This window comes from Pleurodeles waltl, chromosome 12 (genome assembly GCF_031143425.1).
Source record: "Pleurodeles waltl isolate 20211129_DDA chromosome 12, aPleWal1.hap1.20221129, whole genome shotgun sequence".
Lineage (NCBI taxonomy): Eukaryota > Metazoa > Chordata > Amphibia > Caudata > Salamandridae > Pleurodeles > Pleurodeles waltl.
This window is the reverse complement of record NC_090451.1, coordinates 105821416-105838102: the sequence shown is the minus strand read 5'-3', so window position 1 is coordinate 105838102 and position 16687 is coordinate 105821416. Positions and strand designations below refer to the sequence as shown.

General features: G+C 43.3%; 5 non-coding genes across 5 annotated transcripts; all 5 read left to right on the top strand.

Moving 5' to 3' along the window:
• Positions 1-933: 933 nt before the first annotated feature.
• On the top strand, positions 934-1007 carry TRNAI-AAU (transfer RNA isoleucine (anticodon AAU)). The gene has a single exon. It is a non-coding gene; the product is annotated as a tRNA-Ile (tRNA).
• Positions 1008-4601: 3594 nt separating this feature from the next.
• Positions 4602-4675, top strand: TRNAI-AAU (transfer RNA isoleucine (anticodon AAU)). The gene has a single exon. It is a non-coding gene; the product is annotated as a tRNA-Ile (tRNA).
• A 3592-nt stretch (positions 4676-8267) lies between these two features.
• Positions 8268-8341, top strand: TRNAI-AAU (transfer RNA isoleucine (anticodon AAU)). Its single transcript has one exon. It is a non-coding gene; the product is annotated as a tRNA-Ile (tRNA).
• A 3585-nt stretch (positions 8342-11926) lies between these two features.
• TRNAI-AAU (transfer RNA isoleucine (anticodon AAU)) lies at positions 11927-12000 on the top strand. Its single transcript has one exon. It is a non-coding gene; the product is annotated as a tRNA-Ile (tRNA).
• A 3593-nt stretch (positions 12001-15593) lies between these two features.
• TRNAI-AAU (transfer RNA isoleucine (anticodon AAU)) lies at positions 15594-15667 on the top strand. Its single transcript has one exon. It is a non-coding gene; the product is annotated as a tRNA-Ile (tRNA).
• Positions 15668-16687: the final 1020 nt, after the last annotated feature.

The following is a 16687-nucleotide window of genomic DNA, read 5'->3' as shown; positions in this document are numbered from 1 at the left end:
ACAGTAGCTCTCCAGCCAGGTTTGCTGGCATCCTTTGCGAGGATTCAGGAGCATCCAGGTATATTAGTGTCCACTTAGACCAGTGGTCTTCAAACTCTTTAATGCCGCATCCACCCAATGGGAAAAATAAACATTGGTGCCTCCCCTCTGAATTGTCCACAATTCTTCTATTAAATTGACACTGTTTAAATATGTCTAGACCTATTTAAACATTGCAGTTAAGTTCTGTTACTGTTTTAAAAATGCAATCAAATAAATGACCCCTAATATACTATTCTGGTCAGGCCTGCCCTACTAACCAATTGCAGCGTCATGCTCTGCTGAGTAAACTGATCTCACGACAGTGAGGAATGCACAGGCCGGGTGGTGCCTGGCGCACGAAAGCGCGCCTTCTTGTGTTGTACGTCTCTTCGCGCAAATGCAAACTCAGATTTCCTGCACTGTGGTCGGAAGGAGAGACATGGGAAGGCGCAGTAGGGAAGGCTTGAGCAACGAACCATTGGCTTTGTTTTGTTGTTACTTTGATGACAAGAGCTCAAGTAATTTGAAGCAGAAGGAACGGCCAGACCTAAAAAAAACTCTCTTACCTCCAACGCCGAATAACCACTATAATTATAATATCTCAAAAGCAGCTGGCCTTGTAAACTTAATGAGCAAGCAAGCCGATGCATTTTGGGTTTTGTTGTAAAAGAATAAAAATACTATCCATCCTTTCCTTTTTTTCGGCAACAAGCGATGTTACAAAGATATCACAGCACACAGTGAGATTGAGTAAAAGAAGAGGCACTGAGGCTGGCGTGCAGCACTCCACAGCTCTTGTTATTGTAATCCAGACAGGGGGCGGAAGGAGAAAAGTATGAAGGAATTGCGATAGTAAGACCAACTCTTCTATCTATCTGCATTTCATGGAAAAAGGATATCGATAGTACTCATGGCCGGTTAGCTCAGTTGGTTAGAGAGTGGTGCTAATAACGCCAAGGTCACGGGTTCGATCCCCGTACGGGCTAAGTTGCATTTTTTCTCTCAACTAAACTATTTTTTTATCATTTAATCAAGCTCTTATAAATCCATACACTCTGTTGCTCCAGTATACGTTCACTTTCCATTAGTCCTTCTTTTGCCACTGCTGACCAAAGCTCAAGCCGGCAGCGCCAGTAGAACAACACAAGTGCAAGGGATTGTCTCTCCAAGATGGAGACACTGCCTCAGACTATGTCTCGTGAGAGGTGGAGGGAGACCAAGAGCTGATTATTAGATGCGTGGGGATAAGAGGAACATAACTCAGGTGAACAGATTCTGGATAGTGATGCTATAGCTAGGATCACCAACGTTACAGGGGAAAGGATAGGAAAATAATTATGTGACAGAAGTATAGAAGTGGCTACAAGGGGGTGTGTCTCTCAAGAGGGCCGAAAGATACACTGAAGGCGAAGGTGAAGTGAAAGAAGAAAGAAAGATCAAAGGAAGTCGACAGTGATTGAGAGAAAACTCACAAAGGCAAATTGAGCAAAAGACAAGGCCTGGGGAGTTAGACTACTTCAATGCAAATTTACGCCGCAGATGAGCATGACAACTGACCCTTGTACAGTGGTGCTGAAACAATTTTCAGTGTGGGGGTGCTACCATCAAAGGGCTTCTGAAAATCCAGGAATTATACAAAGAACAAGTCCTGCGGAAGGAGCCACGCACATTCAGAAAGAGTGGTGATGCGTTGGTTACTTATTGGTAATCTTCATTAGCCTTAGTCCATTGCGTCCTTGTGACAGTCATTACAAAGTAAGGTGATGTCACCTTCCAACATAAATAAAGAACAGGAGGATCCTTAAATGCTAGCCCCATGCACCCAACCTGGGTACCAAGCCCTTGCCAAAGGACTGATGGGAAGGTGGGCAGGATGTAATGTTTGTGACAAAGACAAGATGGACTAAGGGTAATGCAGAGTTCAAAACATTGGTACTCAAATGCAAAACAGAAACATTATTAAGCCATAATGCTTGACAAATGTATGCTCTGAGGACCAAGTAGCCACCCTAGGAATTTCCTAGATTGTTACTCACTGGAATTCAACCCAGGAGGTGGCCATTCCTCTCGTAGACCATCCCTGAACTGGAAGATATTCTAAAAAGCCTTGCAAAGCCAGAAAAATTGACAACTTAATCCACCTACTCAGAGTCATAAAAGTCACCTTCTTGTCTTTTCCAGGCTGTCCAAAAGTCACAAACAAGGAGTCGGTTTTCCTGAACTGCAGAGGCCTGGTGACATGAATGAAAAGAGCTCTTTAAACATCAAGTGTATTCAGAAAATGTTCCTCCGGAGAGGAAGGAGAGGGAATGAAAGAAGGAAGAATTATTTCCTAAGATCTATCAAAAATAGACTTAACCTTTGCAGCAAAGGTAAGGCTAGGCCTTAAAGTTACCCCATCTTCTAAAGTATCAAGTGAAGAGAGGACAGCATTTTAAGGCTCCCAGCTCCCCAATTGTTCTCAGCAAGATGATAGGAAATAGCAAAATAACTTTATAGGAAACAATCTTTATGTCTACAGTATCCAGATCCTCAAAGAGATAAAATTGCAAAGCCTATAAAAGAGTAGGAAGATTCTGAGTTGGAGAAAAGGGATTTTTTTATCTGGTCTTACAATTGACAAAAGATCAGAACAGTCTAGACACCAAAGACTGTAACATCGACGAAGGTACAGAAAAGTCCCTAAAAACCTTTATCGCAAAGCAATGAGCTTTCAGAGTGGAAAGAGATTCAAGTGAAACCCATTCAGAAGAAAATGCAAAATAGCAGACAAACTACAGGTAGGTGCCAAAAGATCATGAGCAGAACATCACGTCTCAAAAGACTTCCAGTTCTTTGAGTAAGACTTCGAAGTAGAAGGCCTGCTGGAGTGCTGAATTAACTCCACTAAGGAAGAGGAAAGACCCTTTGCTAGCAGTCCAGACTTCTCAACCTCCAAAGCGATAGAGTGAGTTGGAGCAAGTAGGTCAGGGACGACGTTCTGACAGAGATACACTTGAGCAGTACCCAAGGAGGTAGAAGAGCCAGGGGTTCAGAAGAGGAAACCATGACATCTCTGGCCAATAAGGGCCCACAAGAATAAAGTTCCCTCCCCCCTGCTGAGACTTGAAGAGAACCATCTGGATCAATAAAAAGTGGGGGAATGTATAAAGGAGACTTCTCAGCCACTTTATCACAAATACGTCCACTACCTAGGCTCCTTGTTCCGGAAGCCTGGATCAGAATCGACAAAGATGAGCATTGTCCTTGTTTGAAAAGAGATCCAGAAAGGGTTTCACAAACTCTCGGCATATCTCTCAAAACAACGACCTGGATAATGTCAACTCCAGCAAATTTGGAACCCTCAAGCTGTCTGCCATCACATTGTCGGTGCCCTTGATGTGTACTGGCGACATGTGCAACAGGTTGATCTCTGCCCAATAACCCAATTGTTCTGCTATTGCATTGAGGGATTTTGAATGCATGCTTCACTGTTGGTTAATGTAAAAGACAGCTACCTTATTCTCTGTCATTACTAGCACATTTTTTTGAGACAGATGATGATGGGAAAACTTCAAAGCCCTGAAGATTACCATCAACTCCATCTATTTCCATGACCTCCGACTCTCTAGGAAAGACCACTTGAATCGACAGGATCAGTCCAACACAGTAGCTCTCCAGCCAGGTTTGCTGGCATCTGTTGCGAAGAATTCAGGAGCATCCAGGTGTATTAGTGTCCACTTAGACAAGTGGTCTTCAAACTCTTTAATGCCGCATCCACCCAATGGGAAAAAAAAACATTGGTGCCTCCCCTCTGAATTGTCCACAATTCTTCTATTAAATTGACACTGTTTAAATATGTCTAGACCTATTTAAACATTGCAGTTAAGTTCTGTTACTGTTTTAAAAATGCAATCAAATAAATGACCCCAAATATACTATTCTGGTCAGGCCTGCCCTACTAACCAATTGCAGCGTCATGCTCTGCTGAGTAAACTGATCTCACGACAGTGAGGAATGCACAGGCCGGGTGGTGCCCGGCGCACGAAAGCGCGCCTTCTTGTGTTGTACGTCTCTTTGCGCAAATGCAAACTCAGATTTCCTGCACTGTGGTCGGCAGGAGAGACATGGGAAAGCGCAGTAGGGAAGGCTTGAGCAACGAACCGTTGGCTATGTTTTGTTGTTACTTTGTTGACAAGAGCTAAAGTAATTGGAAGCAGAAGGAACGGCCAGACCTAAAAAAAACTCTCTTACCTCCAACGCCGAATAACCACTATAATTATAATATCTCAAAAGCAGCTGGCCTTGTAAACTTAATGAGCAAGCAAGCCGATGCATTTTGGGTTTTGTTGTAAAAGAATAAAAATACTATCCATCCTTTCCTTTTTTTCCGGCAACAAGCGATGTTACAAAGATATCACAGCACACAGTGAGATTGAGTGAAAGAAGAGGCACTGAGGCTGGCGTGCAGCACTCCACAGCTCTTGTTATTGTAATCCAGACAGGGGGCGGAAGGAGAAAAGTATGAAGGAATTGCGATAGTGAGACCAACTCTTCTATCTATCTGCATTACATGGAAAAAGGATATCTTTAGTACTCATGGCCGGTTAGCTCAGTTGGTTAGAGCGTGGTGCTAATAACACCAAGGTTGCGGGTTCGATCCCCGTACGGGCCAGGTTGCATTTTTTCTCTTAACTAAACTCTTTTTTTCTCATTTAATCAAGCTCGTATAAATCCATACACTCTGTTGCTCCAGTATACGTTCACTTTCCATTAGTCCTTCTTTTGCCACTGCTGACCAAAGCTCAAGCCGGCAGCGCCAGTAGAACAACACAAGTGCAAGGGATTGTCTCTCCAAGATGGAGACACTGCCTCAGACTATGTCTCGTGAGAGGTGGAGGTAGACCAAGAGCTGATTATTAAATGCATGGGGATAAGAGGAACATAACTCAGGTGAACAGATTCTGGATAGTGATGCTATAGCTAGGATCAGCAACGTTACAGGGCAAAGGATAGGAAAATAATTAGGTGACAGAAGTATAGAAGTGGCTACTAGGGGGTGTGTCTCTTAAGAGGGCCGAAAGATACACTGAAGGCGAAGGTGAAGTGAAAGAAGAAAGAAAGATCAAAGGAAGTCGACAGTGATGGAGAGAAAACTCACAAAGGCAAATTGAGCAAAAGACAAGGCCTGGGGAGTTAGACTACTTCAATGCAAATTTACGCCGCAGATGAGCATGACAACTGACCCTTGTACAGTGGTGCTGAAACAATTTTCAGTGTGGGGGTGCTGCCATCAAAGGGCTTCTGAAAATCCAGGAATTATACAAAGAACAAGTCCTGCGGAATGAGCCACGCACATTCAGAAAGAGTGGTGATACGTTGGTTACTTATTGGTAATCTTCATTACCCTTAGTCCATTGCGTCCTTGTGACAGTCATTACAAAGTAGGGTGATGTCACCTTCCAACAGGAAGAAAGAACAGGAGGATCCTTAAATGCTAGCCCCATGCACCCAACCTGGGTGCCAAGCCCTTGCCAAAGGACTGATGGGAAGGTGGGCAGGATGTAATGTTTGTGACAAAGACAAGATGGACTAAGGGTAATGCAGAGTTCAAAACATTGGTACTCAAATGCAAAACAGAAAAATTATTAAGCCATAATGCTTGACAAATGTATGCTCTGAGGACCAAGTAGCCACCCTAGCAATTTCCTAGATTGTTACTCACTGAAATTCAACCCAGGAGGTGGCCATTCCTCTCGTAGACCATCCTTGAACTGGAAGATATTCTAAAAAGCCTTGCAAAGCCAGAAAAATTGACAACTTAATCCACCTACTCAGAGTCATAAAAGTCACCTTCTTGTCTTTTCCAGGCTGTCCAAAAGTCACAAACAAGGAGTCGGTTTTCCTGAACTGCAGAGGCCTGGTGACATAAATGAAAAGAGCTCTTTAAACATCAAGTGTATTCAGAAAATGTTCCTCCGGAGAGGAAGGAGAGGGAATGAAAGAAGGAAAAATTATTTCCTAAGATCTATCAAAAATAGACTTAACCTTTGCAGCAAAGGTAAGGCTAGGCCTTAAAGTTACCCCATCTTCCAAAGTATCAAATAAAGAGAGGACAGCATTTTAAGGCTCCCAGCTCCCCAATTGTTCTCAGCAAGGTGATAGGAAATAGGAAAATAACTTTATAGGAAACAATCTTTATGTCTACAGTATCCAGATCCTCAAAGAGATAAAATTGCAAAGCCTATAAAAGAGTAGGAAGATTCTGAGTTGGAGAAAAGGGATTTTTCAACTGGTCTTACAATTGACAAAAGATCAGAACAGTCTAGACACCAAAGATTGTAACATCTTCGAAGGTACAGAAAAGTCCCTAAAAACCTTTATCGCAAAGCAATGAGCTTTCAGAGTGGAAAGAGATTCAAGTGAAACCCATTCAGAAGAAAATGCAAAATAGCAGACAAACTACAGCTAGGTGCCAAAAGATCATGAGCAGAACATCACTTCTCAAAAGACTTCCAGTTCTTTGAGTAAGACTTCGAAGTAGAAGGCCTGCTGGAGTGCTGAATTAACTCCACTAAGGAAGAGGAAAGACCCTTTGCTAGCAGTCCAGACTTCTCAACCTCCAAAGCTATAGAGTGAGTTGGAGCAAGAAGGTCAGGGACGACGTTCTGAGAGAGACACACTTGAGCAGTACCCAAGGAAGTAGAAGAGCCAGGGGTTCAGAAGAGGAAACCATGACATCTCTGGCCAATAAGGGCCCACAAGAATAAAGTTCCCTCCCCCTGCTGAGACTTGAAGAGAACCATCTGGATCAATAAAAAGTGGGGGAATGTATAAAGGAGACTTCTCAGCCACTTTATCACCAATACGTCCACTACCTAGGCTCCTTGTTCCGGAAGCCTCCATCAGAATCGACAAAGATGAGCATTGTCCTTGTTTGAAAAGAGATCCAGAAAGGGTTTCACAAACTCTCGGCATATCTCTCAAAACAACGACCTGGATAATGTCAACTCCAGCAAATTTGGAAACCTCAAGCTGTCTGCCATCACATTGTCGTTGCCCTTGATGTGTACTGGCGACGTGTGCAACAGGTTGATCTCTGCCCAATAACCCAATTGTTCTGCTATTGCATTGAGGGATTTTGAATGCATGCTTCACTGTTGGTTAATGTAAAAGACAGCTACCTTATTCTCTGTCATTACTAGCACATTTTTTTGAGACAGATGATGATGGGAAAACTTCAAAGCCCTGAAGATTACCATCAACTCCATCTATTTCCATGACCTCCGACTCTCTAGGAAAGACCACTTGAATCGACAGGATCAGTCCAACACAGTAGCTCTCCAGCCAGGTTTGCTGGCATCTGTTGCGAAGAATTCAGGAGCATCCAGGTGTATTAGTGTCCACTTAGACAAGTGGTCTTCAAACTCTTTAATGCCGCATCCACCCAATGGGAAAAAAAAACATTGGTGCCTCCCCTCTGAATTGTCCACAATTCCTCTATTAAATTGACACTGTTTAAATATGTCTAGACCTATTTAAACATTGCAGTTAAGTTCTGTTACTGTTTTAAAAATGCAATCAAATAAATGACCCCAAATATACTATTCTGGTCAGGCCTGCCCTACTAACCAATTGCAGCGTCATGCTCTGCTGAGTAAACTGATCTCACGACAGTGAGGAATGCACAGGCCGGGTGGTGCCCGGCGCACGAAAGCGCGCCTTCTTGTGTTGTACGTCTCTTTGCGCAAATGCAAACTCAGATTTCCTGCACTGTGGTCGGCAGGAGAGACATGGGAAGGCGCAGTAGGGAAGGCTTGAGCAACGAACCGTTGGCTATGTTTTGTTGTTACTTTGTTGACAAGAGCTAAAGTAATTGGAAGCAGAAGGAACGGCCAGACCTAAAAAAAACTCTCTTACCTCCAACGCCGAATAACCACTATAATTATAATATCTCAAAAGCAGCTGGCCTTGTAAACTTAATGAGCAAGCAAGCCGATGCATTTTGGGTTTTGTTGTAAAAGAATAAAAATACTATCCATCCTTTCCTTTTTTTCCGGCAACAAGCGATGTTACAAAGATATCACAGCACACAGTGAGATTGAGTGAAAGAAGAGGCACTGAGGCTGGCGTGCAGCACTCCACAGCTCTTGTTATTGTAATCCAGACAGGGGGCGGAAGGAGAAAAGTATGAAGGAATTGCGATAGTGAGACCAACTCTTCTATCTATCTGCATTACATGGAAAAAGGATATCTTTAGTACTCATGGCCGGTTAGCTCAGTTGGTTAGAGCGTGGTGCTAATAACACCAAGGTTGCGGGTTCGATCCCCGTACGGGCCAGGTTGCATTTTTTCTCTTAACTAAACTCTTTTTTTCTCATTTAATCAAGCTCGTATAAATCCATACACTCTGTTGCTCCAGTATACGTTCACTTTCCATTAGTCCTTCTTTTGCCACTGCTGACCAAAGCTCAAGCCGGCAGCGCCAGTAGAACAACACAAGTGCAAGGGATTGTCTCTCCAAGATGGAGACACTGCCTCAGACTATGTCTCGTGAGAGGTGGAGGTAGACCAAGAGCTGATTATTAAATGCATGGGGATAAGAGGAACATAACTCAGGTGAACAGATTCTGGATAGTGATGCTATAGCTAGGATCAGCAACGTTACAGGGCAAAGGATAGGAAAATAATTAGGTGACAGAAGTATAGAAGTGGCTACTAGGGGGTGTGTCTCTTAAGAGGGCCGAAAGATACACTGAAGGCGAAGGTGAAGTGAAAGAAGAAAGAAAGATCAAAGGAAGTCGACAGTGATGGAGAGAAAACTCACAAAGGCAAATTGAGCAAAAGACAAGGCCTGGGGAGTTAGACTACTTCAATGCAAATTTACGCCGCAGATGAGCATGACAACTGACCCTTGTACAGTGGTGCTGAAACAATTTTCAGTGTGGGGGTGCTGCCATCAAAGGGCTTCTGAAAATCCAGGAATTATACAAAGAACAAGTCCTGCGGAATGAGCCACGCACATTCAGAAAGAGTGGTGATACGTTGGTTACTTATTGGTAATCTTCATTACCCTTAGTCCATTGCGTCCTTGTGACAGTCATTACAAAGTAGGGTGATGTCACCTTCCAACAGGAAGAAAGAACAGGAGGATCCTTAAATGCTAGCCCCATGCACCCAACCTGGGTGCCAAGCCCTTGCCAAAGGACTGATGGGAAGGTGGGCAGGATGTAATGTTTGTGACAAAGACAAGATGGACTAAGGGTAATGCAGAGTTCAAAACATTGGTACTCAAATGCAAAACAGAAAAATTATTAAGCCATAATGCTTGACAAATGTATGCTCTGAGGACCAAGTAGCCACCCTAGCAATTTCCTAGATTGTTACTCACTGAAATTCAACCCAGGAGGTGGCCATTCCTCTCGTAGACCATCCTTGAACTGGAAGATATTCTAAAAAGCCTTGCAAAGCCAGAAAAATTGACAACTTAATCCACCTACTCAGAGTCATAAAAGTCACCTTCTTGTCTTTTCCAGGCTGTCCAAAAGTCACAAACAAGGAGTCGGTTTTCCTGAACTGCAGAGGCCTGGTGACATAAATGAAAAGAGCTCTTTAAACATCAAGTGTATTCAGAAAATGTTCCTCCGGAGAGGAAGGAGAGGGAATGAAAGAAGGAAGAATTATTTCCTAAGATCTATCAAAAATAGACTTAACCTTTGCAGCAAAGGTAAGGCTAGGCCTTAAAGTTACCCCATCTTCCAAAGTATCAAATAAAGAGAGGACAGCATTTTAAGGCTCCCAACTCCCCAATTGTTCTCAGCAAGGTGATAGGAAAATAACTTTATAGGAAACAATCTTTATGTCTACAGTATCCAGATCCTCAAAGAGATAAAATTGCAAAGCCTATAAAAGAGTAGGAAGATTCTGAGTTGGAGAAAAGGGATTTTTCAACTGGTCTTACAATTGACAAAAGATCAGAACAGTCTAGACACCAAAGATTGTAACATCTTCGAAGGTACAGAAAAGTCCCCAAAAACCTTTATCGCAAAGCAATGAGCTTTCAGAGTGGAAAGAGATTCAAGTGAAACCCATTCAGAAGAAAATGCAAAATAGCAGACAAACTACAGGTAGGTGCCAAAAGATCATGAGCAGAACATCACTTCTCAAAAGACTTCCAGTTCTTTGAGTAAGACTTCGAAGTAGAAGGCCTGCTGGAGTGCTGAATTAACTCCACTAAGGAAGAGGAAAGACCCTTTGCTAGCAGTCCAGACTTCTCAACCTCCAAAGCTATAGAGTGAGTTGGAGCAAGAAGGTCAGGGACGACGTTCTGAGAGAGACACACTTGAGCAGTACCCAAGGAAGTAGAAGAGCCAGGGGTTCAGAAGAGGAAACCATGACATCTCTGGCCAATAAGGGCCCACAAGAATAAAGTTCCCTCCCCCTGCTGAGACTTGAAGAGAACCATCTGGATCAATAAAAAGTGGGGGAATGTATAAAGGAGACTTCTCAGCCACTTTATCACCAATACGTCCACTACCTAGGCTCCTTGTTCCGGAAGCCTCGATCAGAATCGACAAAGATGAGCATTGTCCTTGTTTGAAAAGAGATCCAGAAAGGGTTTTACAAACTCTCGGCATATCTCTCAAAACAACGACCTGGATAATGTCAACTCCAGCAAATTTGGAAACCTCAAGCTGTCTGCCATCACATTGTCGTTGCCCTTGATGTGTACTGGCGACATGTGCAACAGGTTGATCTCTGCCCAATAACCCAATTGTTCTGCTATTGCATTGAGGGATTTTGAATGCATGCTTCACTGTTGGTTAATGTAAAAGACAGCTACCTTATTCTCTGTCATTACTAGCACATTTTTTTGAGACAGATGATGATGGGAAAACTTCAAAGCCCTGAAGATTACCATCAACTCCATCTATTTCCATGACCTCCGACTCTCTAGGAAAGACCACTTGAATCGACAGGATCAGTCCAACACAGTAGCTCTCCAGCCAGGTTTGCTGGCATCTGTTGCGAAGAATTCAGGAGCATCCAGGTGTATTAGTGTCCACTTAGACAAGTGGTCTTCAAACTCTTTAATGCCGCATCCACCCAATGGGAAAAAAAAACATTGGTGCCTCCCCTCTGAATTGTCCACAATTCTTCTATTAAATTGACACTGTTTAAATATGTCTAGACCTATTTAAACATTGCAGTTAAGTTCTGTTACTGTTTTAAAAATGCAATCAAATAAATGACCCCAAATATACTATTCTGGTCAGGCCTGCCCTACTAACCAATTGCAGCGTCATGCTCTGCTGAGTAAACTGATCTCACGACAGTGAGGAATGCACAGGCCTGGTGGTGCCCGGCGCACGAAAGCGCGCCTTCTTGTGTTGTACGTCTCTTTGCGCAAATGCAAACTCAGATTTCCTGCACTGTGGTCGGCAGGAGAGACATGGGAAAGCGCAGTAGGGAAGGCTTGAGCAACGAACCGTTGGCTATGTTTTGTTGTTACTTTGTTGACAAGAGCTAAAGTAATTGGAAGCAGAAGGAACGGCCAGACCTAAAAAAAACTCTCTTACCTCCAACGCCGAATAACCACTATAATTATAATATCTCAAAAGCAGCTGGCCTTGTAAACTTAATGAGCAAGCAAGCCGATGCATTTTGGGTTTTGTTGTAAAAGAATAAAAATACTATCCATCCTTTCCTTTTTTTCCGGCAACAAGCGATGTTACAAAGATATCACAGCACACAGTGAGATTGAGTGAAAGAAGAGGCACTGAGGCTGGCGTGCAGCACTCCACAGCTCTTGTTATTGTAATCCAGACAGGGGGCGGAAGGGGAAAAGTATGAAGGAATTGCGATAGTGAGACCAACTCTTCTATCTATCTGCATTACATGGAAAAAGGATACCGTTAGTACTCATGGCCGGTTAGCTCAGTTGGTTAGAGCGTGGTGCTAATAACGCCAAGGTCACGGGTTCGATCCCCGTACGGGCCAGGTTGCATTTTTTCTCTCAACTAAACTCTTTTTTTCTCATTTAATCAAGCTCTTATAAATCCATACACTCTGTTGATCCAGTATACGTTCACTTTCCATTAGTCCTTCTTTTGCCACTGCTGACCAAAGCTCAAGCCGGCAGCGCCAGTAGAACAACACAAGTGCAAGGGATTGTCTCTCCAAGATGGAGACACTGCCTCAGACTATGTCTCGTGAGAGGTGGAGGGAGACCAAGAGCTGATTATTAGATGCGTGGGGATAAGAGGAACATAACTCAGGTGAACAGATTCTGGATAGTGATGCTATAGCTAGGATCAGCAACGTTACAGGGGAAAGGATAGGAAAATAATTAGGTGACAGAAGTATAGAAGTGGCTACAAGGGGGTGTGTCTCTCAAGAGGGCCGAAAGATACACTGAAGGCGAAGGTGAAGTGAAAGAAGAAAGAAAGATCAAAGGAAGTCGACAGTGATTGAGAGAAAACTCACAAAGGCAAATTGAGCAAAAGACAAGGCCTGGGGAGTTAGACTACTTCAATGCAAATTTACGCCGCAGATGAGCATGACAACTGACCCTTGTACAGTGGTGCTGAAACAATTTTCAGTGTGGGGGTGCTGCCATCAAAGGGCTTCTGAAAATCCAGGAATTATACAAAGAACAAGTCCTGCGGAATGAGCCGCGCACATTCAGAAAGAGTGGTGATGCGTTGGTTACTTATTGGTAATCTTCATTAGCCTTAGTCCATTGCGTCCTTGTGACAGTCATTACAAAGTAAGGTGATGTCACCTTCCAACAGGAAGAAAGAACAGGAGGATCCTTAAATGCTAGCCCCATGCACCCAACCTGGGTGCCAAGCCCTTGCCAAAGGACTGATGGGAAGGTGGGCAGGATGTAATGTTTGTGACAAAGACAAGATGGACTAAGGGTAATGCAGAGTTCAAAACATTGGTACTCAAATGCAAAACAGAAAAATTATTAAGCCATAATGCTTGACAAATGTATGCTCTGAGGACCAAGTAGCCACCCTAGGAATTTCCTAGATTGTTACTCACTGGAATTCAACCCAGGAGGTGGCCATTCCTCTCGTAGACCATCCCTGAACTGGAAGATATTCTTAAAAGCCTTGCAAAGCCAGAAAAATTTACAACTTAATCCACCTACTCAGAGTCATACAAGTCACCTTCTTGTCTTTTCCAGGCTGTCCAAAAGTCACAAACAAGGAGTCGGTTTTCCTGAACTGCAGAGGCCTGGTGACATAAATGAAAAGAGCTCTTTAAACATCAAGTGTATTCAGAAAATGTTCCTCCGGAGAGGAAGGAGAGGGAATGAAAGAAGGAAAAATTATTTCCTAAGATCTATCAAAAAAAAACTTAACATTTGCAGCAAAGGTAAGGCTAGGCCTTAAAGTTACCCCATCTTCCAAAGTATCAAATGAAGAGAGGACAGCATTTTAAGGCTCCCAGCTCCCCAATTGTTCTCAGCAAGGTGATAGGAAATAGGAAAATAACTTTATAGGAAACAATCTTTATGTTTACAGTATCCAGATCCTCAAAGAGATAAAATTGCAAAGCCTATAAAAGATTAGGAAGATTCTGAGTTGGAGAAAAGGGATTTTTCAACTGGTCTTACAATTGACAAAAGATCAGAACAGTCTAGACACCAAAGACTGTAACATCGACGAAGGTACAGAAAAGTCCCTAAAAACCTTTATCGCAAAGCAATGAGCTTTCAGAGTGGAAAGAGATTCAAGTGAAACCCATTCAGAAGAAAATGCAAAATAGCAGACAAACTATAGGTAGGTGCCAAAAGATCATGAGCAGAACATCACGTCTCAAAAGACTTCCAGTTCTTTGAGTAAGACTTCGAAGTAGAAGGCCTGCCGGAGTGCTGAATTAACTCCACTAAGGAAGAGGAAAGACCCTTTGCTAGCAGTCCAGACTTCTCAACCTCCAAAGCGATAGAGTGAGTTGGAGCAAGAAGGTCAGGGACGACGTTCTGACAGAGACACACTTGAGCAGTACTCAAGGAGGTAGAAGAGCCAGGGGTTCAGAAGAGGAAACCATGACATCTCTGGCCAATAAGGGCCCACAAGAATAAAGTTCTCTCGCCCCTGCTGAGACTTGAAGAGAACCATCTGGATCAATAAAAAGTGGGGGAATGTATAAAGGAGACTTCTCAGCCACTTTATCACCAATACGTCCACTACCTAGGCTCCTTGTTCCAGAAGCCTGGATCAGAATCGACAAAGATGAGCATTGTCCTTGTTTGAAAAGAGATCCAGAAAGGGTTTCACAAACTCTCGGCATATCTCTCAAAACAACGACCTGGATAACGTCAACTCCAGCAAATTTGGAAACCTCCAGCTGTCTGCCATCACATTGACGGTGCCCTTGATGTGTACTGCCGACGTGTGCAACAGGTTGATCTCTGCCCAATAACCCAATTGTTCTGCTATTGCATTGAGGGATTTTGAATGCATGCTTCACTGTTGGTTAATGTAAAAGACAGCTACCTTATTCTCTGTCTTTACTAGGACATTTTTTTGAGACAGATGATGATGGGAAAACTTCAAAGCCCTGAAGATTACCATCAACTCCATCTATTTCCATGACCTCCGACTCTCTAGGAAAGACCACTTGAATCGACAGGATCAGTCCAACACAGTAGCTCTCCAGCCAGGTTTGCTGGCATCTGTTGCGAGGAATTCAGGAGCATCCAGGTGTATTAGTGTCCACTTAGACCAGTGGTCTTCAAACTCTTTAATGCTGCATCCACCCAATGGGAAAAAAAAACATTGGTGCCTCCCCTCTGAATTGTCCACAATTCTTCTATTAAATTGACACTGTTTAAATATGTCTAGACCTATTTAAACATTGCAGTTAAGTTCTGTTACTGTTTTAAAAATGCAATCAAATACATGACCCCAAATATACTATTCTGGTCAGGCCTGCCCTACTAACCAATTGCAGCGTCATGCTCTGCTGAGTAAACTGATCTCACAACAGTGAGGAATGTACAGGCCGGGTGGTGCCCGGCGCACGAAAGCGCGCCTTCTTGTGTTGTACGTCTCTTCGCGCAAATGCAAACTCAGATTTCCTGCACTGTGGTCGGCAGGAGAGACATGGGAAGGCGCAGTAGGGAAGGCTTGAGCAACGAACCGTTGGCTATGTTTTGTTGTTACTTTGTTGACATGAGCTCAAGTAATTTGAAGCAGAAGGAACGGCCAGACCTAAAAAAAACTCTCTTACCTCCAATGCCGAATAACCACTATAATTATAATATCTCAAAAGCAGCTGGCCTTGTAAACTTAATGAGCAAGCAAGCCGATGCATTTGGGGTTTTGTTGTAAAAGAATAAAAATACTATCCATCCTTTCCTTTTTTTCCGGCAACAAGCGATGTTACAAAGATATCACAGCACACAGTGAGATTGAGTGAAAGAAGAGGCACTGAGGCTGGCGTGCAGCACTCCACAGCTCTTGTTATTGTAATCCAGACAGGGGGCGGAAGGAGAAAAGTATGAAGGAATTGCGATAGTGAGACCAACTCTTCTATCTATCTGCATTACATGGAAAAAGGATATGTTTAGTACTCATGGCCGGTTAGCTCAGTTGGTTAGAGCGTGGTGCTAATAACACCAAGGTTGCGGGTTCGATCCCCGTACGGGCCAGGTTGCATTTTTTCTCTTAACTAAACTCTTTTTTTCTCATTTAATCAAGCTCGTATAAATCCATACACTCTGTTGCTCCAGTATACGTTCACTTTCCATTAGTCCTTCTTTTGCCACTGCTGACCAAAGCTCAAGCCGGCAGCGCCAGTAGAACAACACAAGTGCAAGGGATTGTCTCTCCAAGATGGAGACACTGCCTCAGACTATGTCTCGTGAGAGGTGGAGGTAGACCAAGAGCTGATTATTAAATGCATGGGGATAAGAGGAACATAACTCAGGTGAACAGATTCTGGATAGTGATGCTATAGCTAGGATCAGCAACGTTACAGGGCAAAGGATAGGAAAATAATTAGGTGACAGAAGTATAGAAGTGGCTACTAGGGGGTGTGTCTCTTAAGAGGGCCGAAAGATACACTGAAGGCGAAGGTGAAGTGAAAGAAGAAAGAAAGATCAAAGGAAGTCGACAGTGATGGAGAGAAAACTCACAAAGGCAAATTGAGCAAAAGACAAGGCCTGGGGAGTTAGACTACTTCAATGCAAATTTACGCCGCAGATGAGCATGACAACTGACCCTTGTACAGTGGTGCTGAAACAATTTTCAGTGTGGGGGTGCTGCCATCAAAGGGCTTCTGAAAATCCAGGAATTATACAAAGAACAAGTCCTGCGGAATGAGCCACGCACATTCAGAAAGAGTGGTGATACGTTGGTTACTTATTGGTAATCTTCATTACCCTTAGTCCATTGCGTCCTTGTGACAGTCATTACAAAGTAGGGTGATGTCACCTTCCAACAGGAAGAAAGAACAGGAGGATCCTTAAATGCTAGCCCCATGCACCCAACCTGGGTGCCAAGCCCTTGCCAAAGGACTGATGGGAAGGTGGGCAGGATGTAATGTTTGTGACAAAGACAAGATGGACTAAGGGTAATGCAGAGTTCAAAACATTGGTACTCAAATGCAAAACAGAAAAATTATTAAGCCATAATGCTTGACAAATGTATGCTCTGAGGACCAAGTAGCC